The sequence below is a fragment of the Mauremys reevesii genome, linkage group 2, assembly GCF_016161935.1.
Source record: "Mauremys reevesii isolate NIE-2019 linkage group 2, ASM1616193v1, whole genome shotgun sequence".
Classification (NCBI taxonomy): domain Eukaryota; kingdom Metazoa; phylum Chordata; order Testudines; family Geoemydidae; genus Mauremys; species Mauremys reevesii.
The window spans coordinates 260,529,852-260,556,019 of NC_052624.1; the positions used below are offsets into that span (position 1 = coordinate 260,529,852).

Consider the following 26,168-nt stretch of genomic DNA (forward strand, 5'->3'; position numbering starts at 1 on the left):
TCTGTTTCCTATGTAGCTTCAAAAACAATTTTAGGCTAGTTAGGAATCTATTATTTCACATGTGATTCACAAATGAGATTCATTGTCTCCACTGATTTCCTGGAACATAAACAAATAAGCATGTTAGGAAATATCCAAATACTATTCCAAAGTCAACAGAGTATATAATTATTGCACATTTTCACTGAGATCACATGTAATACTACAGACAAAATTCTGATTTTATGAGACAGTACTTTGGGACAGTGATGTGAAGGTGGCTCAGGATGCAGCCAGCCAAGCATCTCGCACAAGACCAACCATGCAAATGTACGACAGGATTCCACCAGGTTGCATTGGGTTTCGAGATGCTATTTGTTGCGCATTGCTGCTGTATGAGCTAGTGACCCTAATGATGTGCTGCTAACTACAATATACGCAGTATCCAGCTGGGAGACTAGAGACATCCTTTAGTCATCGAAACATATGCTCTTGTGGCTGCGCGGACTGACCAAAGTGGTAACCAGTTCCCATTCTTAATCCCATCTAGAATATGAGCCAGAGCTTCAGCCTTTCAGTTTACATGGGCTTTTTTTTTTTTCTCCCAAACCTCTCTACACAGGTCATGATTTCAGCCACAGCATTTTATTTCTAATGCAGTGGCAGGTCTAATCCACAATCCCTGCCCCGATGCGAAGGATTTGTTGTGACTATGTGCAGTGCTGACGACAGCCTTATGTTCTTGTTGATTAACTTTTCTGACACATTCATGCACTCTGTGCTGTAGAAGTTAATGTCGGGTCAGTGCTCAGGATTAACATAAAACAGAATTCTATACACAATGACTCTCAAACATCAATAACGAGTCCACGAACCACAGTTTGATGGGAGGAAAACCATACGATTCAATGATGCTAAACTGGCTATCAGTGTGCCTTGGATGATAATTTTATTTTAAGGCCAACAAACTATGCACTGCTGTAATGAATTTGTGCAGCTATTATTTTATTGGAATAAATGCACACAGCCTGAATTAGTCCATCGTGAGGAATTTAGTCAAGTCACGTGGAGATGTTAGGAACAAAACATAGTGAGACACAGAGAGGTAAACGTAGATGCATATGATTAACCCCCAGACAGACAGCCTGAGACGCTGGGGAAAGAAAAGAACAATGAAGAAAGGAGACAGAAGAATATAGCAGTGAATTTATTTATGCTGTTGGTTTTTTTTTTTAAATCCTTGAAGTACCTGCTGTGTGATCTTTCTAAGAGCTAAATCCTCCATGCTACATCAAGCCTAAATAATTGGCCTTGGGATTCTATGGGAGCAGGTTGGAAGGAATGTAGATTTACTCACTGTCCCATGGTCCTAAATCCTTGATGCTCAATGGAGCAGTGGCTCCACTTCTGCCTCTCTCCTCCCTTGATCCACCTTGAAATTTCACTGTACATGTAAGCGCAGGACGCCCATGCTGAGTTGGGGTTTTCAGCATTGAGGGATGCAAAACCGCTACTCAGGCTCCCGGAATTCTGCTCTCTCTCCCCTTCACAGTGACATTGCAAAGGTGTATCAGAATTTGGGGTCCTCTGAAACTGCAAGGAGGTAAGATCTGACGCATAGAGCTCGGATTGGTGTCAAAGTCCATCCTCAGATGTGCTTGCATTTGTCTAAGCATTTTGCCTAATCTGTTTTTGCTCAATCTTTTCCCATCTTTCACAAAGGGCTAAGATTTTCAGAAGGACAAGCCATCCTTTCTGCAGGAGCAGATTAAAACTATTAAGTTTGCACCCACAAAAATAAACTGTGGGTGAAGATAACAGTACATACCCCTCTATCCCGCACATTGGTGCCTATGTGAGAAAGAGGCACAAGTATGCTCTAATATCAGCATTCTTCACATCCCTGGTCACTCTTACTCTGTCATTCTTACATCAAATCAGTGGGACTATTCACACAGTAAAGTGATATCCAAGTGTAGGCCAAGATTCAGTGTGCTTCAGCAGCCTGGGATCTACAAGTTGCGGACTACAAACTGCTACATGTTGAGAGATCATCCTGGTTTCTGCCAGGAAGTATCCTCTGCCCCTCCCAACTAGGGTTGCCAACTTTCTACTTGCACCACCCCTGCCCCACCCCTTCGAGATTGTTCCCCTGCCCCAACCCTTCGAGGCCCCGCCCCCATTCACCCATCCCCCCTCCCTCTGTCACTCACTCTCCTCACCCTCCCTCACTTGCTCATTTTCACCAGGCTGGCTCAGGGGGTTGGGGTGTAGGAGAGGGTGAGGGCTCTAGCTGGGGATGTGGGCTCTGAGGTGGGGCCAGAAATGAGGAGTTCAGGGTGTGGGAGGGTGCTCCAAGGTGAGGTAGTGCGTTGGGATGTGGGAGGGGGTGAGGACTCTAGCTGGGGGCATGGGCTCTGGGTGAGGCCAGGGATTTGGGGTGCAGGACTGAGGCTGAGGAGTTTGGAGTGTAGGATGGGGCTCTGGGTCTGGGGCAAAGGTGTGGGGTGGGGTGGGGTTAAGGCCTCTGGGTGGGGCTGCAAACCCTGGGACAGGGCTGGGGATGAGGGGTTTGAGGTGTAGGAGGGTGCTCCGGACTGGGACCAAGGGGATCAGAGGGTGGGAAGGGGATCAGGGCTGGGGCAGGAGGTTGGGGTGCAGGCTCCGGGCAGTGCTTACCTCAAGCAGTTCCCAGAAGCAGTTGCATGTTCCTCTCTGGCTCCTATGTGGAGGCACAGCCAGGCAGCTCTGCGTGTTGCCCTGTCTGCAGGGACTGTCCCTGCAGTGGTTCCCGGCCAATGGGAGCTGTGGAACTGGCACCTGTGGACGGGGCAGTGCACAGAGCTGCCTGGCTACACCTCCACGTAGGAACCAGAGGGGAGACATGCTGCTGCTTCTGGGAGCCTCACAGAGCCAGAGCAGGCATGGAGCCTGCTTTAGCTTTGCTGCACCACCAACCAGGCTTTTAATGGCCCCGTGAGCAGTGCTGACTGGAGCCACCAGGGTCCCATTTTGACAGGGAAAACTGGACACCTGACAACTGTATTCCCAGCAGGGAGTTTCAGCACTGACTGAAGCTGGGAGCATGAGACAGGCTGCTGGAGTGGAATCCTGTTCTCGGTTTCCTTACAGAGGAACAGTTTGTTCCTGGAGGTTTCTGTGAGTGGATCTGGGCTGAGATGAATACACGTGGCACACAACGCAGCGCACATTGCGGAACCTCAAGCCCGGTCCCCCCAAAGCTGTGTAAAAAGCCACAAGACAGACTTACCCTACCTTGAACAACCTCATACGTGGATGATAAACAGGAGGGGGGTTACACAAGAATGGCAGAATCAGGCCCTTATGACCAGTTTCTGCCTAGCCCTTTGTGGGCACAGAGCATTGGTATAAGCCCAACAAAGCCTTCCTGTCCCCTATGCATGGCATGAATAATATCCAGGTATAATTCCAGTCCCTACACTCCCTCCCAACTCTCCTGGTGGTGCTCAATGTCCCAAAGGGAAAGGGAGCATATAACAGAAGCCTGGTCTATACTACGCATTTATACCGAATTTAGCAACATTGAACCGATTTAACCCTGCACCCGTCCACACAACGAAGCCCTTTATATCGATATAAGGGCTCTTAAAACCGATTTCTGTACTCCCCCCCCCGACGAGGGGATAGCGCTGAAATCGGTATTGCCATGTCGGATTTGGGTTAGTGTGGCCGCAATTTGACGGTATTGGCCTCCGGGCGGTATCCCACAGTGCACCATTGTGACCGCTCTGGAAAGCGATCTGAACTCGGATGCACTGGCCAGGTAGACAGGAAAAGCCCCACGAACTTTTGAATTTCATTTCCTGTTTGCCCAGTGTGGAGCGCTGATCAGCATGGGTGGCCATGCAGTCCCAAATACCCAAAAAGAGCTCCAGCATGGACCGTACGGGAGATACTGGATCTGATTGCTGTATGGGAAGACAAATCTGTTCTATCAGAGCTCCGTTCCAGAAGACGAAATGCCAAAGCATTTGAAAAAATTTCCAGGCTATGATAGACAGAGGCCACAGCAAGGACTCAACACAGTGCTGTGTGACAAGCATAATGGAAAGCCAAAGAATCAAATGGATGCTCATGGAGGGAGGGAGGGGGGACTGAGGACTCGAGCTATCCCACAGTTCCTGCAGTCTCGCATTTGCATTCTTGGCTGAGCTCCCAATTGTCGCCAGTCAATGTCACCGTATGTCTACTGGATGCTGCTGGTAGTAAACAGCAGCATCCTCGGTGGCAGATGGTATGGTATAATTTGACTGATAGCCGTCCTTGTCATCATCCTGTGAGTGCTCCAGGCTGGCTTCAGTGAGGTCGGCCAGAGGCGCCTGGGCAAAAATGGGAATGACTCCTGGTCATTTAAGCTTTGTGTTCTGGAGATTCAGTCCTGGCAGATGGTGCAATAGGGCTGGTAACCATCCTCATCATAGCAGCGGGAGGCTGAGCTCCTCTCCTCCCCCATTTCATGTCTAATGGAGATTCTGGACTATCATAGCAGCGGGAGGCTGTGCTCCTCTCCCTGCCACCCTTTAATGAGTAATGGAGAAGTCCTGCCTGGAATATCATAGCAGCTGGAGGCTGTCTCCTGCTCATTTTATCTCACTAAAAAGTCAGTGTTTCTTATTCCTACATTCTTTATTACTTCATACACAAATGGGGGGATAACTGCCACGGTAGCCCAGGAGGGGTGTGGGAGGAGGGAAGCAACGAGTGGGGTTGTTGCAGGGGCACCCCCTAGAATGGCATGCAGCTCATCATTTCTGCAGGATATCTGGGGCTCTGACGCGGAGCGGCTGTGCTCTCTGGTTCTCTAGTAGACTTGCCCCATATTCTAGGCAAGACTCACTCTATTTTTAGACAAAACATAAAGAAGGGAATGACCTGGGAAGTCATTCCCATTTTTGTCCATGCGCCCCCGGTCGACCTCAGCGAGGTCAGCCAGGAGCACCCATGACAGCAGCAGACGGTACAATATGACTGGTAATCATCATTGCCAATTTCCAAAGCAACAGACGGTGCAATAGGGCTGGTAACGGTCTCTGCTACCTTGCAAAGGCAAATGAATGCTGCTGTGTAGCACTGCAGTACCGCGTCTGTCAGCAGCATCCAGTACACTTACGGTGATAGTGAAAAAAGGCTAAACAGGCTCCATGGTTACCATGCTATGGCATCTGCCAGGGCAATCCAGAGAAAAAGGGCGTGAAATGATTGTCTGCCGTTGCTTTCACGAAGGAAGGATTGAGTGACGCCATTTACCCAAAATCACCCGAGACACTGTTTTTGCTCCATCATTATTGTGATCTCAACCCAGAATTCCAATGGGCGGGGGAGACTGCGGGAACTATGGGATAGCTATGGGATAGCTACCCACAGTGCAGCGCTCCAGAAATCGACACTAGCCTCGGTACATGGACGCACACCACCGAATTAATATGCTTAGTGTGGCCGCGTGCACTCGACTTTATACAATCTGTTTTAAAAAACCGGTTTCTGTAAAATCAGAATAATCCCGTAGTGTAGACATACCCAGAGACAGGGCTCATAAGCACCACTCTGTAAAGAGGTGTTCCTGTGTATCTAGCATTGCCACAGGCATCCTGCTTCCCAATGCTTACTCCAATGCAGCATGCCTCCACCCCACTCCTTTACTCTGGGCTGTGTCTTCAAGGCCAAATGGGTGACCTGGGAACATCTGTGTGACTCTGATCTGTTTGCATACTTTCCTCATATCATTTTCCTAGCACTGCTTCAGCACATTCATTGGAAATCAGCTTAATAAGAGGATGAGAAATTGAGCTACAGTGGTCTTATTTGTTGCAAGTTCCTTCCCCCTGTGGATATTCCCCCATAGTAGCACAATGAGGCAAGAAATGAATGTGCCAAGTGGTATTGTTTGGTATCAGAAAACATGATGCCAAAGATTGACCATCTGGGATTGCATCAGATTTTATAAGTCAGTAGTCAGCTCTGCTCACATGCATGTAGAAGACCTGCTTTCCCCACTGATACCAAAACACAAGTCAAAGACATGAAAGAGCTGTGGGATGAAAAGTGGCTTTTTTTTGGGAAGCCATTGAACTGCAATACATCATTTAAAGAACATCAATTTTGGACTTGTACGCAATTTGGTGTTTTTTAAATGTTTCAGGACACTTTGAACTGCAAGCCTTTTACTTTGGCAATCCTGATGTAAAAAGACAGTGTGGTATTGTTTCTTAATTGAGACAGAGGAGGAGATTGACAGTGATATGTCCTGGGGCTCTGTGTTTGTGAGTGCATCCTTTCAGTGATTTATGCCTTGAATGGCCTAAGTAGGGTGCCACCGCTAATACGCTAATATATTATAGTTGTCAGACTAACTGTAGTAAGTTATAGCTGAGGAAAATAATGGGAAATCATTAATAAGAAAGAATTTACATCAGTGCCCATGTAAATGAGAATGGGATTGTGGTCAGAGGGACAGATGAATCTTGGCAATCTTTCCATAACATCTCAGATGCAGGCCATAGGCAGGCAGCACTCCTCCCAGAACATGCCAGGTTGGCATATGGATGCCTTCATTTCTCTCAGAAGGGAGTCCATGACCATCAGCAACATATGTCTCATCTTCTTGGGAGTAATTAGTAGGTAAAATAGGTAAGGATCTTAGGTAAAATAAGTAAAGCCCCTAGGTAACATAGGTAAGGCTCGTAGGCTCCTGGCAAGTTGCTGGTGTATCCAATGGGCTTGGATGCCCTGGCTGTCAAGTTTACCCAAATCTAAATATTTGCAGAATGTTTTCTCTTTATTTTCTCTTTTGGTAAATTATTTCACATTAGCAGCATGTTCTTTAGTACTATGTCCACTTCATGTTCTATGACAGAGGTGGGCAAACTACGGCCCGCAGGCCACATCCGGCCCTCAGGAATGTCCTGCACAGCCCCCAAGCTCCAGGCCCGGGAGGCTACCCCGGCCCCTCCCCTGTGTGCCTCCTCCCCTGCAGCCTTATCTTGCTCGCTCTTCCACCAGCACAATGCTCTAGGCGGCGGGGCTCTGATCTCCTGGAGCAGTGCAGCTGAAGATCCTGTCCTGACCCAGTGTTTTGTGCTGCGTGGTGGCAGCAGCAGTGTGGCCCGGCTCCAGCCGGGAGGTGCAGCTGTGGCGTCGCCAGCCACCAGTGCTCCAGGCAGTACTGTAAGGAGGCAGGGAGCAGAGGGGGTTGGATAGAGGGCAGGGCAGTTTGGGGTGGTGGTCGGGGGTGGGGGTATGGATAGGGGTTGGGGTGGTCAGGGTGGGAACAGGGGGTTGAATGAGGGCAGGGGCCCTGGGGGGGGGGGCAGTCAGGAAGGAAGAGGGTTGGATGGGCCAGCAGGGGGCAGTCAGGGGGCAGGGAGCGGGGGGATGTTGATGGGGCAGGGAGCCCACAGGTGTCATCAGGGAACAAGGGGGTTTGGATGGGGCAGGAGTCCAGGGGGACAGATAGGAGGTGGGGGCTGGGCCACGACCCCCTCCCCTGACCAGCCCGCCATACAATTTACCAAACCCAATGCGGCCCTCAGGCCAAAAAGTTTGCCTGCCTCTGTTCTGTGATATATTCAGGGGATCCAATATATCAGACATTAACTCACTGGAAAATTCCCAACCAGCTCCACTTTACAAACATTCAGGGGTCAGCTGTGGTGTTGTCATCAGGATTTTTCTTTTGTCTGATTCCTTTCCTAAGGTTGCAGCTTTTGCTGAAATTATGCAGTTCTGTCTTGTTCCTTGCTCAGGTTTGCTTAATGAATAGATGAACCTACAATAAACACAAGAAGAGGATGCTCTTGTCCTGTGCCACTTGGTTGTATCTGAGATTATTACATAGCTTTATTACAGATTAGTAGCAGCCAATGAGAGTGGGATGGGAAAAAGAGATCTTCTAGGAACATACATAGGCATCCAAACACATACAAATAATGGTGAACTAGAGACCGGTATTTTCCCTAGCCCATAAAATGATGAATGTGCTACAGAACTGGAATTTCAATAATGTGAAACTACATGAGGTGTCACAGTCTAACTGACAGGGATACACATGCAAGTAGAAGCTATTTTAAACCTAGTCCCTCATTACTGTCAGTGTCTCCTTCACAGTCAATATCTGTTGTTGTTCTCAGCTTTTTCATTTAGCTCACTAACTTTTCACCCATTGTGAGGCCTTCCCACACCAATACACTGCTGATTTTTCTGTACTCTTCCCCATTCACCGTTCTCAGGCCATCCATATCCAGAGATTTTGGGGCTTTGATAGAAAAGGATCATTTCTGTTCCAGGCACTGAGTACTCTACAGTAAAGGGGGACCATTTTCAGAGACAAGAACACCTAAATTCCATGGCAAATAATATTATTTACTTTATCTCCATGAAATGCCCTTATTCTCATCTCACTCACACCAATACACCGTTGATGCACAGGTCATCAGTAATTATTTTCAGCGATGATTATTTTTGATGTATTTTTTCATAGTGTTCTCCAGATGGCTCACCTCTATGGGCTTCAGCAGTTACAGTGTTGTCTGGCGGTGCCTCAGGGAAACTGGAAGTTTGTAGTGAGCCTCAGCGGTTCAACTTCTCAGCTCCCAAGGCCTCAATGCTGCTCTATTCCCTATGCAGCCTAGCTGCCCAGCCTGTACTTCTGGATCCATTCCACCCCCCTCCCTCGTTGAGAGGTGAACTCTAGTTCTTCTGGATCCCTGACCCCATAAATGCCTGGTTCTAAAGAACAGTACATGCACATTCCCCCTTGTGGGGAAAAGTTGCGGAACAAGAGGTAGCTGCAGGCAAGTCCAAGCAGGAGACAGAAAACAAAATGGTAGGTAACTTTGGTTGCAACAAAATGCAGAATTCTTCAGCAAAATGCTGAATTTTGTGGCATCTTTGAAAAATGCCAAATTCCACAGCTTCACATTCATAGAATCCATAGGGCCCTAAGTAAGATGATTTGGGCAGCTCACATCTCTCAGAGCCATTATTTTAGCTTCTTTGCAGAGACAGACAGGCATCAGGTCACACTCAGTTCACATATTTTAGGTTAGAAACTGAACTTTAAAAAATGAAAGGTGAGATTCTGGATCAGAATTCTGTGGCTAGGATGAATTCTGTGGCAAACTCCATCATTATAGAATACATAGAACCCTGATTATACTCCTTAAACATTAAGAGAGACTTTCATTTCACCCCCAGAACTCTTCCCCCCTGAAATCAACCACTATATAAATACCTGAAATGTTAATATATGTAAATATAAATTATAGGTGATTCCGTTTATTTAAGACAAATCTTCCCTACTTTTGAGGTGTTCATATTAGTTTTTAAGGTGACACCATATAAGGAACAGCCACTTATGGCACATTTACAGATCAAGTTTTACCTTTTCTTCCTGTTTTTGAGCCAGCCAACAAATTCCCTGCATCCAAATATATAATTCTATTAATACTTTCAGTGAGGCAAAACATTAAGAATAAATGCAGTTATCCTGTAGGCAAAAAGGAATTTTAAATATCAGATAAGAAAGTATTACTTTTCTGCATATTTTCAAAGCATGAGACAAATATTAGGATACAAATAACAGCCAAGATTGAAAAATAGATATGTATGGGAGGCTAAAAAGTGGGTGAGGAGAAGGCCAAGGGGGTGAGGAGTTAGAGCCTTGATACCTGCCCCTCCACCAGCAGAGCTGAGCTTACACATGGGGATAAGTAAAAAGGTGAGCTGCACCCAGTAAATTACTTCTACATTAGCGACCGTACACACCTACATGGGTTTTGTTGTGCCGTAACCCGCCTAGAAAAGCCAAGGCACAACACGAGATCAAACTAGATAGGGACATAAAAGCAGACAAGAAAATATTTCACAAATGCATTAGAGGCAAGAGGAAGACCAAGGACAGAGTAGGCCCATTACTCACTCAATGAGGGGGGAAAGACAATAACAGAAAATGTGGAACTGGCAGAGGTGCATAATGACTTCTTTGTTTCGGTTTTCACCAAGAAGCTTGGTGGTGATGGGACATCTACAATAGTGAATGCCAGTGAAAATGAGGTAGGATCAGAGTCTAAAATAGGGAAAGAACAAGTAAAAATTACTTAGACAAGTTAGATGTCTTCAAATCACCAGGGCCTGATGAAATGCATCCTAGAATACTCAAGGAACTGACTGAGGAGATATCTGAGCCATTAGCAATTATCTCTGAAAAGTCATGGAAGACGGGAGACATTCCAGAAGACTGGAAAGGGGCATCTATATAGTGCCCATCTATAAAAATGGAAATAAGTACAACCCGGGGAATTACAGACCAGTCAGCTTAACTTCTGTACCGGAAAAGATAATGGAGCAAATAATTAAGCAATCAATTTGCAAACACCTAGAAGATAATAAGGGATAAATAACAGTCAGCATGGATTTGTCAAGAACAAATCATGTCAAACCAACCTGATAGCTTTCTTTGACAGGGTAACAAGCCTTGCTGATGGGGGGAAGTGGTAGATGTAGTATATCTTTACTTTAGTAATGCTTAAGGCTTTTCATACTGTTTTGCATGACCTTCTCCTAAACAAACTAGGGAAATACAACCTACTATAAGGTGGGTGAAAAACTGGTTGGAAAATCATTCCCAGAGAGTAGTTATCAGTGGTTGGTTCACAGTCATGCTGGAAGGGCATAACAAGTGGGGTCCTGCAGGAATCGGTTCTGGGTACGGTTCTGTTCAATATCTTCATCAATGATTTAGATAATGGCATAAGAGAGTAAACTTATAAAGTTTGCAGATGATACCAAGCTGGGAGGGGTTGCAAGTGCTTTGGAAGATAGGATTAAAATTCAAAATGATCTGGTCAAACTGGAGAAATGGTTTGAAGTAAATAGGATGAAATTCAATAAGGACATATGCAAAGTACTCCAATTAGGAAGGAACAATCAGTTGCACATGTACAAAATGGGAAATGACTGCCTACGAAGGAGTACTGTGGAAAGAGATCTGGGTGTCATAGTGGATCACAAGCTAAATATGAGTCAACAATGTAACGCTGTTGCAAAAAAAGCAAACATTATTGTGGGATGTATTATTATGCAGGAGTATTGTAAGCAAGACACAAGAAGTAATTTTTCTGCTCTACTCCGTGCTGATTAGGCCTCAACTGGAGCATTGTGTCCAGTTCTGGGCACCACATTTCAGGAAAGATGTAGACAAATTGGAAAAAGTCCAGAGAAGAGCAACAAAAATGATTAAAGAAAACATGACTTTTGAGGGAAGATTGAAAAAAATGGGTTTGTTTAGTCTGGAGAAAGGAAGACTGAGAGGGCACATGATAACGGTTTTCAAGTACATAAAAGGTTGTTACAAGGAGGAGGGAGAAAAACTGTTCTTAACCTCTGAGAATAGGACAAGAAGCAATGGGCTTAAATTGCAGCAAGGGCTGTTTAGGCTGGACATTAGGAAAAACTTCCTAGCTGTCAGAGTGGTTAAGCACTGAAATAAATTGCCTAGGGAGGTGGTGGGATCTCCATCATTGGGGATTTTTAAGAGTAGGTTGGATAAACACATGTCAGGGATGGTCTAGATAATACTTAGTCCTAACTTGAGTGCAGGGGACTGGACTAGATGACCTCTCAAGGTCCCTTCCAGTTCTATGATTCTATTATTCCATATCCACATCTGAACCCAGGAAGCATGAGTCTGAAGGACAGCGCCTGGCGAGAATCTGGCAGGGACCGAAGAAAATGCCTGAGCCATGGTGAGCTGGCCCAATTTTCCCACTCCTGTTTGCCCCTGGTCAGGGGGAAGAGGAGAGAAAGGTAAAGGCTTGTTAGTCTCCATTTAGGCAATTGTTTCAAAAGTAGAGACTTCTCAATGTCTCTCAGTAAGGTCAATTTTGAAAACCAGATTGATGTTTAACTATGGATTTAGGAACCTAAATCTTGAATAAAGCATTAATGAGACAATGTTAAATTCAACTTCAGATTGTTCAGGTTCATGAAAACTTGGATAATAACGTTTCAGTTCTATGTTAAAGATCAGACTGGATACAGTGAACTTCAGAGGCTACTCTAGAGTAACCAGTAATATTAGGAAGGACTTTTATCATGTTTTAGTTTCAAACTGGGAACATGGATCCTTTGTTCCTTCAAGGGAAGAGAGAAGCTGGGAGCTCACCTTTGCCTAACCCCTCCGGAGGCTACATCACCCAGGATTGGTGAAGCTAACCCAATACACAAGTACAAGTACATACACAATATTCAGAAAATTACGTATAGAGAAATAATGCCTCTTAATTCCCCTTAAATGAACAGAATTACCTGCTATATAAAATGTAACCTAAATTAAATAAAGCCACCCTGCCTTTCAACCTTTGGGAAGTAGCACTGTCTGATACCAAACACCCATAACTGTCAAACTGTAATTGTCCATAATCAGAATATGGTCCCTAAAGAGTGTGTAGTTTATTTATTTTCTTCCAGACCGCAATACCATCTTAGGCATAGTCAAATGGCCTTAGATAGGCAGACACTCGAGTTGAGTGATTATTTTCTCCATAGCTTTAAATAAGTATTTTTCTTATCTCTATAATAAAGGGTTGGCATGGAAAGACAGGGACCAGCATCTGTGAGAGACAGAGAAGGTTGTCAACACTTCTTGACATGTGTAGGCACCCTTTACTAGAAGGACCTCTGAACTTAATTGGGGGTTTTCCAGCTGGGAAGATCTTGTGTGCTGAAATCCAGCCTTGGAGACTACAATTGCCATGATGCCTTGGGGAAGGGAGAGAGATTTCCACTTCTAGAGAATGCAGGGTGGGCTCTATTTTGGAGAGGAGCTGAGACTGCTTTATGTTCAAACCAGGAGCTGCCACTAAACTGCTACTAGAAAGCCAGAAGCTGCTGCTGGGGGGCTTTGATCAAGCAGGGAGCCTCAGAGGTTGTTGATGGGCTTCACTGGAGCCAGGGCAGAGACTGTTGCTGTGCCCAGAGCTGACTGATGTGGACCTGCACTAAAGGCATCATGAGTAGCCACCACCTTTATGTGGGAAAGTGCTTGCAAGAGAAGGGGGACAGCAAAGAGACTTTAAGGCGTTGTCTGAGTTTGAGAAGAGGTGGAGTGATCTTGTCATCTAACCAGAGGCCAGGGTTGCTGACATCAACTCCAATCTTCAGAAGGGTTGTGCAGCTTTGAATGATTCCAACTTAGTATAGTTCTGCCCCCATATTGCCTTGACTGGACTAATTTACTCACCAACGGAGTGCTGTCTACACCTTCAAGATCTTCAAGCATGTGCACGCAAGCAAGTGTTTAGAACTCTGAAATGCAGAGGAGTGTGCACTCAGGGTAAATGGTGACAGTCTAAATGCAAGTTAGATATGTTTCATTTATTACGGTAAACTGTATTTGTTAACTGATTTATAGAACTGCCCTCTGCTCATTTAAATTAGTAGTGACATTTAACCTCAGTCTGTTATACCATGTTTTCTTAAATTATTAAGTAAAGGTGCGTTAACTGTACTCTAAATGTATATTGAGTGTATCTTGTTTATAAATAGTATTTTTAGTTAAACCCATTGCACAGATTAGCTCAGGTTTATTTCTGGAGGCACCCAAGGTATGCCATTGAGTGTGTACAAGGCCCAGCCAGGTGAAGGCATTGCCAATTTTAATTTCCCTTACAAATAAAAGAACTGCAGTTGAGGGGTGGATAGAGGATTCCCACCTGTCCAACGTCACCACTGGGATACTCAGGATCTCCTTTTTTGTCAACAACATCAGGCACCAGGGCACACAAGTGAGGGTTCCCTGTGCCCAAGTAACCCAGAGAGGAAGGGGGTTTGATCCCTGCTGCCAATGTCTCTGTGAGAGTCAGGCTGTAGCAAGCACAGCAATCTCCAGGTGGCCTAACCACTAGATGGGGACAGTGCGCTACTCTGATCAAGCAGAGACTTACATACTCCCCCTATGCAGGGAAGTGTGTCCCCGAGCTTTGGAGACTCCCCAGTTAAATTGCCTGAAGTTATTTACATTGAAAGCAAGAAAGGGGGTTACACATAAACACAGAGATGGAAAAAAATAAAACTATTAGGTCATTCTGTCAATTCAGACTTGTCCCCATTATACCCTTACTGGGGTTCTCTTCAGCCTAGTTTTAACTGAGCCAAGCTCTGAAGTTTCTACTCATGAGTAGTTCAGAGATCATTCCACAGGCTGATAGATCTGTCAGGAATTCTTTTCGGCTATTCAGACTAAATTTCCTGTTTCTTAATTTAACTCAATCATTCCTAGTTACACTCCCTTTTGTTATGTGAAATAATTGTTCTCCTTCATTACTTTTCTTATACCCTTCAAATACATATAGATTGTCATCACATTCCTTGAAATTGTCACTTAGCCATGCTACAGAGGTCACCATTCAAATGCTGTGATACTGTAAATAACAATTATTTGCAAGCAGTACATGTCAGCATTTTGATGGTGACCACTGTATGTATTTTAATTTTTCTTTACTGCTCTCTCCTTCCAGCCATATAACTGTTTTGGTTGCTCCTGTCCGGAGTCCCTCCAATGGATTTATCTTTCTAGCAACACCATTCCCAGAATGTAACACAAAATCCTAATAGTCATATTATTCCCGTTATTAATGTGTAGAATGATCAGTGTAGCAGAGAAATGCGATATTATGATGTAATTTCTAGTTTGCTGAGCGAATGTTCAGAGTTAGAGTTCTGGCATCCTTTGTGAAGGTCTGGAAGATTTTTCTGTGCTTACCGGAAGCAATAACGTTTTGCAATCAATTGTGCCTTGATGCAGGTGTGCAAGCTTGACACTTTTTCCTCTGATGCAATCAACTTCTCATCTAAGGGCCCCAAATTCTGTCTGGCATTTACCCTGAGACACAGGAGGATTCTTTACCCCATCCCCTTGCACAAGCGATATAAGGGCCAGGAATGTTTACAACAGCTAGGCTCTTGCACCACTGAAATCAGTGGGAGCAGGAGCTTGGCATGTACACTTGGAGTTATGTGGGACTACTTTGTCCGTGGTCTGCCAAGGGCAAAGAGAGCTCAAAAAGAGGTGTAATAGGTGGTACCATGATCCGCTCCCATACCACCCTGCAAAGCAGGTACAGAACACAAGTGCAAAAAGGATAGTAGCAGGCATGCTTCCCCTTCCTATATGCAAGCTCTTTGAGGCAGATTGACTTCTGATGTTCCCTTATGGTAATGCAGCTCTACATTGCCACTACATAGATTTGTGTCTAAAAGGCCCATTCTGTTCCTCAGAAAACATTCTGCTCTCTCCATTGGGGAGAAGGGGAAAAGTCAGCTCTGCCAGCTTCATTTACATGAATAGTAACATTGCTTACCCATAATTCCACCTACTTAGTTTTATTTCCTTTGGTTAGTATTTTGTATGTTTTGATTGTCTACATGATAATTTGTTATTATTATTATGGTACTCGTGAAAGAGCATAAGAATTGCACAGAATTAGTTCCCTACTTGAAAATTCAATGTCAAGCGTGGACTGAGTCCGCAGCACCATAGCAGCAGCAGTCGAGCTGTGTGCAGTGGAGCCTGACTAAGCCAACAGCGGTGACAGGGTAGATCTGTTTATGGTCAGAACAACAGAGGCAGTGGGGTGGAGCTGATCTTACAGTGAAGCCTGACCAGCCAACAGCTGCATGGAGCTGACTTCATACTGCCCCAGCCCACCAGACCAGAAGAAGCAGAACTTAATATTATGAAACTGAACCTCCTGGAGCAGGACCTGGCAAACTGGTTCTCTCTGGACTAGAGCGGAGAGGCAGAGGAAAGCCACCCCTTTACACACTTGATTACACCCAAGCCTAATTGGACCACAAGTGTACTTTAGGTTAGTGGGGTTGTGATGGGAATAAGAATTTTAGACCTCAATTAGCTGGACAATTACTATTTGCCACCATGGAGTTGATCAAGTTCCTGATGCATTGATTTGGGCTGCTCAGTTTCTTGTATTTAAATATATGTTTTTAATGTCCTTTGATTGTGTTTCCCTTTTTCCCAAATAAAAAGATACATAAGGTTCCATGTTCCCAAAGACTGTGGGTCAGATTTTCAAAGGCATTTAGGCACTTAATGGAATTTTCATAAGCATCTAGGTGTCCAAGACCACTGAATTTAAACAGCCTGAAAAGGTGACCAGGAGGTTTCTTTTATTTTCCCAGAGTCAGAGATGGTAGTGTGGCTTTGAGTGGGGCTTGAGCCATAATTTTATTACAGTAAGAAGAGGCCGAGTCCCCTTGACAGACTAAACTTGCTCCTTGTTGTTGTCATTGGCAGCTGGCAGAAGGGTTACACATTTTATACTGATGGAGACTTTTAGGAAATTGATCTTTTTATGATGGTAAAAAGCCTTGGAGCATATCAGCATTATACTACTTTCATTTTTGTAATTTGGTTACATTGAAATGCAGAGGAAGGCTCAGATCCATTTCCTTTTAAAAACTCCCCTTTGGAAGATGTGACTCTGAAGTCTTTGAGACGGTCTGTGTGAAATGGCTGAACAGTCATGAATTGATTTAGGGACTGTCTTATCTGAGGGTGGTGGTAACAGCAGGAATAGCAAGCTGTTATGGCAGTTCAGTTGTGCAACTTCATTTGACTTGTGAGCTGTGAAATCACCTAAACAATATGCTGCTAACTAATGGCATGCACAAATTCATTGCCTGTAGAGCCACATCTCATTTTCGTAAAGAATTATATTCAAATTTCAATACTCTTAGCTTTGCTAACATGCCCATTCCTATTGTGTCCCTTTTGTTTATCTTTTTCTAGTGTCATACACTGGAATTACAGTCTAGTTTTCTTCTAAAATTAAAAACAACCAATACTTGGCTCTAGCAAACACAGAATGTTAATAAGAATAGGTATGTGCTATGTGCCAGTTTCTCAATCTTGCCTAAAAACATGCACATAGAGGAAATACTACAGGCTGTCTCTAAAGCAGATTTAATATATTTAACTAGTTTCACTGTCTAGCTCTTTTGCAAGTGCAGAAAAAAAAAGTAACCTTTTCTACAGAGTTCTACTGTCTAATAGTCCAAGTCCCCTTTTCCTCCACAATCAAGCTCAGGCATACATTCATAAAAGACAAGTAAATCCATAGACTTCACTTTCAGAATATAACGCCTACATTTTTTGTCCATAATTCTATAGTCATTGCAAATTCCAGCATCTGAAATAAACCTATTGGCCAACTCTGTTTCATGAGATAATAAATAGAACATGCAGACTGTTGTGAAAATATAATTTAGCATTCAAATAACAAGCATTTAACAAATGCATAGCTAATCCCAAAATTTGGAATTTCCCATCTTATTTTTCTTGGATTCATATTCATGTTCCTTAATGTATCAAATACAGTCTAGCAGACAGCAGCTTATCTGTAATCCCTAGCTTCAGGATTTGACACTCATAAAGAGTGTTCTAAAAAGTGTTCTGTTCAAATTTGATAACCATTAAACGCAAGCTTTTTCACATTTCAATCCAGTCATGTCTGATTGCATTTCAGTACATACCCAATATGGGGTCAATGGAGTGGTGATAGCAAACAACTATACTACCAGTGCATGTATAAATTCACTGCCAAGGTATTTTATTCTGTTCCTTTTAATTACATAAATGATTTTGGCCAGTAGTAGAAATCAATATGGTTTTAGAGTGGCACAAACATGGTGGTAAACTTGTTACAGACACTAACAGTAAGAAAAACCTTATAATGCTCATTAGTATTCATTAGAATACCCGTAAGTTTTATATATGAGAAAAAACCCCACTGGAGATAGACAATTCCCTTGGTTGACTCAAATTAAAAATACAGGTCTTGTTGCTATCTCTCCCCAAGAAAGAAACTGCAGCAGGATACATGTGAGGGGGCACGGAAACTGGATAGTTTAGTCCATCCTTAGCCAGGCCTCCATTTTTGCACCCGCCAAATACTGAACCAATAATTGCAATCAACATTTACAATTGCAGTTGGCCACCTGGGCATCTCCATGTCTCATTTGCAGGCCCAGTCAAGTGCTCAGGTAACTGAGGAGCGATAACTAAGCCAGGCAATAATCCGGGAATCTGTGTGGGAAAGAGGATGGGGAGTGTGTGAAAAATGGTGCAATTTGTAGGCCCAAAGCTGGAGATTAACTTCTGAAAATGTGACCCCCAAATGCCCACCAAATCCATCCCATCTCAACTATATCTGGCAGCCTCAGATACATGTAGAGAGAGACAAGACACTTGTCACCTCACTCCAGCTAGCACTGGGGGTGAAGTAAAGATGAAAACATCACTATGGTTTCTAGACCCTGCACCTCAGTGCTCATTATTGCCTGCATGAAGCAACAGTCCTTTCCCCATCCTGACTTCCTCACAGATAATCCATTTCTCTGGGCAAGAAGCAACAGGAGCTGAGGAAAGTGTTGTGCATTGCCAGGTTCCAGGGCTGGCTCCAGGCACCAGCTTAGCAAGCAGGTGCTTGAGGCGGCCACTCCGGAGAGGGGCGGCATGTCCAGCTATTCGGCGGCAATTCGGCGGAGGGTCCCTCGCTCCCACTCGGAGTGAAGGACCTCCCGCTGAATTGCCGCAGATAGCGATCGTGGCTTTTTTGGGGGAGCTGCTTGGGGAGGCAAAACCCCTGGAGCCGGCCCTGCCAGGTTCTCCCAGTGTCTGTGCTGGGAAAAATACTAGAGCAGGATTGGCAACCTTTGGCACATGGCCCGTCAGGGAAATCCGCTGGTGGGCCGGGATGGTTTGTTTATCTGCAGCGTCCGCAGGTTTGGCCGATCGCAGCTCCCACTGGCCGCGGTTCGCTGCTCCAGGCCAATGGGGGCTGTGGGAAGGAGTGGCCAACACATCCCTTGGCCTGTGCTGCTTCCCGTCTCTCAGGAATGCCACACATTCTTCTCTTCTTGACTAACTTAAAAGCTTAATTTACATCTACAAATTTTACCACCAGACTGTTCACTCTCTTCTCAAGACCACGAATAAATATATCAATATATCTTTCTCTCCTTGTGCACACAGTAGTTTATGAATTTTCATTGTGGCACTTCCTAGTTTTTAATGCTCTGAAGTGCCACCTGTTGAATATGCCTAAGCATATGGAATTATTACTGTTTGCCCAATTAGGCATACAATTGCCATTTTAAAGTGTGCATTTTTATGAAAATGCATTCCATGGTGTCACAAGTTAACCTTAATGTTCTTTAAATGAAGGGGTGAAGGCTGTAGTTTGTGTATTTTAATTAATCTTCCAAATATTCAACCTGCTAATATCTGCAACAGCTATCAGATTGAATTTCAGCTATAAGAACTTAATTAACTTCACATTGAATCTCTCCTACTCTAGATGAAAAAGGGTTTTGGCAAGGCTGTTTATGATATCAGCAGGAAAACAGGAAATGACTTGGAAAACATGATTAGAACAGCAGCTTAAGGGTACTTTAGTCAGCTTTCATTGCTTAAGACTAAGTGGCTGCAGCAGGATGAGAGAATGCATGATGAGAAAGCTAGGAAGCAAAGAAAATGGCTTAATTTGGTTTGAAATAGATTCAGTTTGGCACCTTGTGCCACCATCCCTGTTTATAATGTGTAAAAGAGAGACATCCTATAGCTCTCTTTCAGATTCATTTTAATGTTCAAATCTTATTCAGTTTTACATTTGGCTTTCTCAAGCTGTGAGATACTATTTCTTTAGGCAGGCCACTGAACAAATGATTTTTTTTATTAATAATAATCATGTAACATTTGAAGTCTCTTACTCTGCAGCTACTTATAGGACAGTCAGCCTAAGTTTGATACCTTGAAAGATATTGGAATGAATTATTAAACAATCAGTCTATAAGCACCTAGCGGATAAAAGGAATAACCAGCATGGATTGGTTTAGAACAAATCATGTCAAACTAACCTAATTTCCTTCTTTGACATGATTATTAGACTCGTGGATGGGGGGAAGGCAGTAGAAGTGATATATCTTCATTTTAGTAAGGCTTCTGACACAGTCCCACATGACATTCTCATAAGCAAATTAGGGAAAAGTGGTCTAGATGGAATTATTATAAGGTGGGTGCACAAGTGGTTGAATGACCACGCTCAAAGGTTAGTTATCGATAGATTGTTGTCAGTCTGGAGCATGGCTCTAGTAAGGTCCCACAGGGGTCAGTCCTGGGTCTGATAACATTCAATATTTTCATCAATGACTTAGAGAATATGCTTATAAAATGTGTGAATGAGATCAAACTGGGAGGGCTTGCACTTTGGAGGACAGGATTAGAGTTAAAAATATCTTGACAAATTAGAAATTGGTCAAAAATCAACAAGATGAAATTTAATAAATATAAGTCAAAGTATTACATTTAGACAGGAAAAATCAAATGTGCAACTACAACATGTGGAATAACTGGTTAGGTAGGTGTAGGTGGTAGTATTGCTGAATAGCATCTGGGGATTATAGTGGATCACAAATTAAATATGAGTCAGCACTGTGATGCAGTTGCAAAAAAGGCTAATATCATTCTGTGGGGTGTTAACAGCAGAGCTTAAATTCTCATTGAGTATTTCCAGGAGTCCCAGGACTTGGGACTTCAGCCCCAGGGGGTGCACCAGGAATCCCGCAGGTTTGAAAATATTTACTGGAGCCCCGCTCTAGACAGCTTCAGCTGAATTTCAGCTCTGGATAACAGAAGTGTCTTATGTGAGACAGGGGAAGTAACTGTCCCTCTCCACTTGGCACTGGTAAGGCCTCAGCTGAAGTAATGTGTCCAATTCTAGGCACCAAACTTCAAGAAAGATGTGGGTAAATTGGAGAGAATCCAGGGAGAGCAACAAAATGATAAAAAGTTTAGAAAAACCTGACCTGTCAGGAAAGGTTTAAAAAACTGTACATGTTTAGTCTTGAGAAAAGAAGTCTAAGTTGGGACCTGATAATAGACTTCCAGTATGTTAAGGGCTGTTATAAAGAACACTTTGATCAATTGTTCTTCATGTCCATGGACGGTAGGACAAGTAGTCAGGGGCTTAATCTGAGCAAGGAAGATTTAGGAAAAACTTTCTAACCATAAAAATAATTAAATACTGAAATAAGCTTCCAAGGCAGGTTGTAGAATCACCATCATTGGAATTTTTTAAAGAACAGGCTGGACAAAATCTGTCAGGGATGATATAGGTCAGGGATTCCCAAACTTGGTTCGCGGCTTGTTCAGGGTAAGCCCCTGGCGGGCTGTGAGACACTTTGTTTATATGGAACATCCACAGGTATGACTGCTTGCAGCTCCCAGTCACCGTGGTTCACTGTTCCTGGCCAATGGGAGCTGCAGGAAGTGGCAGCCTGGCCCGCACTGCTTCCCGCAGCTCCCATTGGCCAAGAACAGTGAACCACGGCCACTGGGAGCTGTGAGAGGCTGTACCTGCAGATGCTCAGGTAAACAAAGCATCTCGCAGCCCACCAGGGGCTTACCCTGAACAAGGCATGAACCAAGTTTGGGAACCACTGATCTAGGTATACTTGGTCCTGCCTCAACCCAGAGGACTGGACGTGGTGAGTTCTCATGGACTTTTTCAGGCCTAAATTTCTATGATTCTATAATATTAGTTTTAATAGTTCAGATTTTATGGATACAGATAATATGAATTACCACCATACACAGCTTACTGAGGATGGAAAAATATATGAACTGATGAACTAAGAAAAGTGGAGGAAGATAGGAGAACATAGACAAATCCAAATAATATGGTGCTGCTTCATCTCTGACAACTCTATATGCTGATGAAGCATATTTCTAAACCTTCATTGTTGAATGCATTCTGCTCAAATGTATTTGTTTGTGCCCTTCTTCTCTAGTCCTATTTACAAACTGTAAGAGATTTCCTTTCTTCCATATGGAATTATTCTTCTATGCCATTTGGCACCATTTTCAATTTTTTCCTGACAAGAAATTACTCTAAATTATGCCCAGCAGCTATGGCTCAAAGGGACCAGGGATTGTTGAATTACAGTGTACTTTGACCACATTCCCATCCCCTTGGAAATATGGGAATGTACCTAAGGGTGGCATGGGAGCTGTCTACACTAGCTCTATACTAGCCAGGAGGTGGGGCTGTAGTACAAGAACAGCACTTAAGACTGGGTCGTGTGGATTTACACCATAAGTGAATCAAAATCAGTCTCCTCTGTTTTCATGCTTGTTTGTATAGCACCTGTTACACCTTTAATATAATAGCTATAATTCTAATCATAGAATTGGAGGGGACCTTAGAAGGTCATCTAGTCCAAACCCCTGCTCAAAGCAGGACAAATCCCCAGACACATTTTTGCCCCAAATCCCTCAGTGGCCCCCACAAGGATTGAACTCACAACTTTGGGTTTAACAGGCCAATGCTCAAACCACTGAGCTATCCCTCTAAATAGTCCCCTCTGTCTCCCAGACTTTCTCTGTGACTTTGGACAATTCACTTAGCTTTAGATTACCCACCTGTAAAATGGGTCCGATGATACCTGCTGTGAATATTGTGAGGCTTAATTAAGGCTAGTGCTGCCCCTTCTTCCATCACCATTGTCCTATACTGATACCAGCATCTGCTGAGTGGTAGTAGATGCCCTGCAGAATGGCTGCAGAGTGGACAAGCAATGACACAGATTCTGTGTATCTTGTTTCATTCACCTGTAGTTAAACAGCAGGCAGACAATCCCTTCTTCCAGGAATCTTGGCCCAGAGGGCAACTCTGCCTCAGGAATTGAGTCTAATCTGAGATCATGGCAAAGAGCCAACTTTCCTGCTGTTCACATATCTTTCATCTTCAGAGATCACTACCTCTACTCAGAACTTTGTATCAAAAAAACCTAACCACACCACAGCGTCTTCCCAACTCTGAACATTTCCTCTCATGCTAAGGAAAAGAACTTAGAAATCTATATGTAACAATGCCATCTGATGACACCGATACAATGCTAGTAAAGTGCTGTGATAGCCTCAGATGAAAGTGAGTGGAGTTTATTCTGATTACACCAATTACTACTATTCATTCGGCTATGAGGGTTGTTAAGAAGATTCAGTTTTTGGAGTTTCAAAATACAATATCTTTTTCTGCCCTTCAATGTCTGTCTAAATCTACTACATTATTTTGTAGATGGCTTGACTTTTGTGTAGCAATTTGAAGAGCTTGGTCATCCCTTTGTACTGGAATACATTTGAAATGTAACCTAATTTCTCAGATATTTTATCTGTCTTTCATCACCAGTATCTTTTCTAGCTCAACCTTATTTTCTTTTATAATGTAAGTGACTTTGGCTTACAACAAATAAAACCAGTTTAAAAAGAGAAAACAATGTAATTATCACCTAGTTTCCATCTAAATTACATTTCAATGGTATAATACAAATCAATTTATTTTTATATAGCTTCCTTTACACAATTTTGCACAACACTTTAAGGAGGGAGTCAATCATCAACTAAAGAGAAAAGGAAGGTTTTAAAGTGAGATTTAAAGAGGGGAAATGAACCAGTGACTCAAAGGGAAGTGTGAGCTGCAGATGGGGCAAACACAAGTTCCCAGGTATGGAGGGTGATCAGGACGGGGAAGATAAGGGGAAGAGAACAGGGGGATAAATTGTTATGATGCAACAGAGCAAGTGGGATGGAGTGAGTCTATTTCCTTTGTGGCCTGCATCAGCTTGGTGTTTAATACCTCCCAAGATGAAAATAATATGGAGCTTCTTTCCTGGTCTCATTTCCCTCCAGTTTGCAGGGACTAGATGTTGCTTATTTTGTATTGTATTTTTAATGTGTTGTTATTGTGCGAAGGCTAGGGAAGGGTTTTTTTGCATTTTGTGCTGATGGCGCTGAAGATCAGTCATCCTGATCCCATCCAGGAGTGAGTTCCAAGTTCATGGGTCAGTCCCTGACACAGCTCCATCTTATGCATTCTGTGAGTCTCTATCTTGAGACTGACAGTTCAACTATTTTGTTGGAACATTGCTGTCATGGAGAGGCGATGATCATTTTGGGTGAGGAGGCCCCTTAATGGTATTTTGGGCCAGTTCTATGGAGGACTTTGAAGATGAGGACTGAAAACTTGAATTTACCCAGACATTGCAAGAAGAGCCATTAGAGAGACCAGAGTTCTGGGGTCATGGGCTCTCAATGGCCTGTATTGCTGACTAAAGGTTGTGCAGGGTATCTGTATTTAGGTTGGTGGTTTCCTGCTTAGGGACAGGGAATCATAGAATTGTAGACTGAAAGGGACCTAGATAGGTCATCTAGTCCAGTCCCATGTACTGAGGCAAGACTAAGTATTATCTAGACCAGGGTTTCCCAAACTTGGTTTGTGGCTTGTTCAGGGTAAGCCCCTGGCAGGCCCTGAGACACTTTGTTTACCGAGAATCCACCGCTTCCCGTAGCTCCCATTGGCTGGGAAACGGCGAACTGCAGCCACTGGGAGCTGCGAGCAGCTGTACCTGAGGATGCTCAAGTAAACAGTGTCTCACAGCCCACCAGGGCTTACCCTGAATAAGCCACAAACCAAGATTGGGAACCCCTGATCTAGATCATCCCTGACAGATGTTTGTCTAACCCATTCTTATAAACCTCCAGCAATGGAGATTCCATAACTTCCCTAGGTAATTTGTTCCAGTGTTTAACTACCCTGACAGATAGGAAGATTTTCCTAATGTCTAAATTAAATCTCCTTTACTGTGATTTAAAAGCCCATTATGTGTTGTCCTCTCCTCAATAATTAAGGAAAATAATACATCACCCTGCTCTTTATAACAATATTTTATATACTTGAAGACGGTTATGTCCTCCCTCAGCCATTTCTTCTCCACTCAACAAATCCCAGTTTTTTAATCTTTCTTATTTTCTAGACCTTTAATCATTTTTGTTGCTCTCCTCATGACTTCTCCAATTTTGTCCACATCTTTCTCTAAGTGTGGTGTGGTTGGACACAGTACTCAAGCTGAGGTGTTATCAGTGCTAACTAGAGTGGAAGAATTACTTCTCGTGCCTTATACAGTGTTTTTGTAGCCATGTTGGTCCCAAGATATTAAAGAGACAAGGTAGGTGCAGTAATATCTTTTGTTGGACCAACTTCACTCTCACTCTCTCACTAACAGCAGTTGGTCAAATAAAAGATATCATCTCACCCACATTGTTTCTCATTTCTTGCTTACAACACACCTGCTAATACATCCCAGAATGATAGTCGCTTTATTTGAAATGGTGAGAGCTGGCTCTCAGCATAAGCAAACTAAACATTTGCTTAGGGCCCCAAGCAGCTCAAGGGGAACCCCTATTAATTATTAATATGTGTTGTGGGGGGGACAAAAATATTCCTGCTTAGTGCCCCCAGAGGGCTAGCACCAGCAACAGCAATGGTTTTACATTGTTGACTCAAATTTAGCATGTGATCCACTATACCCCTAGATCCTTTTCTTCAGAACCCATTCATAGGCAGTCATTTCCCATTTTGTATTTGTGCAGTGGATTATTCTTTCCTAAGCGTGTTACTTTCCATTTGTTCTTGTTAAATTTCATTCTGTTTATTTCAGATGATTTTTCCAATTTGCCATGATCATTTTGAATTCTAATCCTGTCCTCCAAAGCACTTGTAATCCCTCCCAATTTAGCATTGTCTGAAAAATCAGACATGTATGTAGTGAGGCAGAGTGATCTCCCTTCGAGCTTCCACCTTCTGGTGGGTGGAGTCAGACAAGTCCCCCTCCCCACATGCCAGAAGCGGAGGGGTGGAACAGAAAGTATAAGAGACAGGGCCTCTAGCTTAGTTAGGGAAGAGCTAGGGAAGGAATCAGATGCCTATGTCTTGCTGCTGGCCCCTGAATCAGCAACTGAGATGTGCCAAACCCAAGGGAGGGGAGCTGCTGAGACTGCCGCCAGACGTTTAACCCGAGGAGAGCCCTATGGACAAGTAGGGGTAGGAAGTAGCCCAGGGAAACCAGACATTAGTCTGGTTGTGTCATCAGAGTGTGAGTCAGCATGTTTCAGTGGGATCTCTACTGACCCAGTGGCAGAACCCTCTGCCACTGTTAGGTCTCTGGGCTGGGACCCAGTGGAGTAGGGTGGGCCTGCATCACCCTATTACCCCTGCTGCTGACTCCACCTCTGGGAT

General features: G+C 43.8%; 1 long non-coding RNA gene across 2 annotated transcripts; it reads right to left on the reverse strand.

Annotated features, from left to right (window-relative positions):
- On the reverse strand, positions 1-22,897 carry LOC120399584. 2 transcript variants are annotated; one of them, XR_005595239.1, is made up of 5 exons: positions 22,517-22,897; positions 13,259-13,323; positions 9,401-9,436; positions 7,620-7,786; positions 1-99 (listed from the first exon to the last, which is right to left on the reverse strand). It is a non-coding gene; the product is annotated as an uncharacterized LOC120399584 (long non-coding RNA). The 2 variants fall into 2 exon arrangements; XR_005595238.1 differs by lacking the exon at positions 1-99 and adding an exon at positions 6,971-7,183.
- Positions 22,898-26,168: the final 3,271 nt, after the last annotated feature.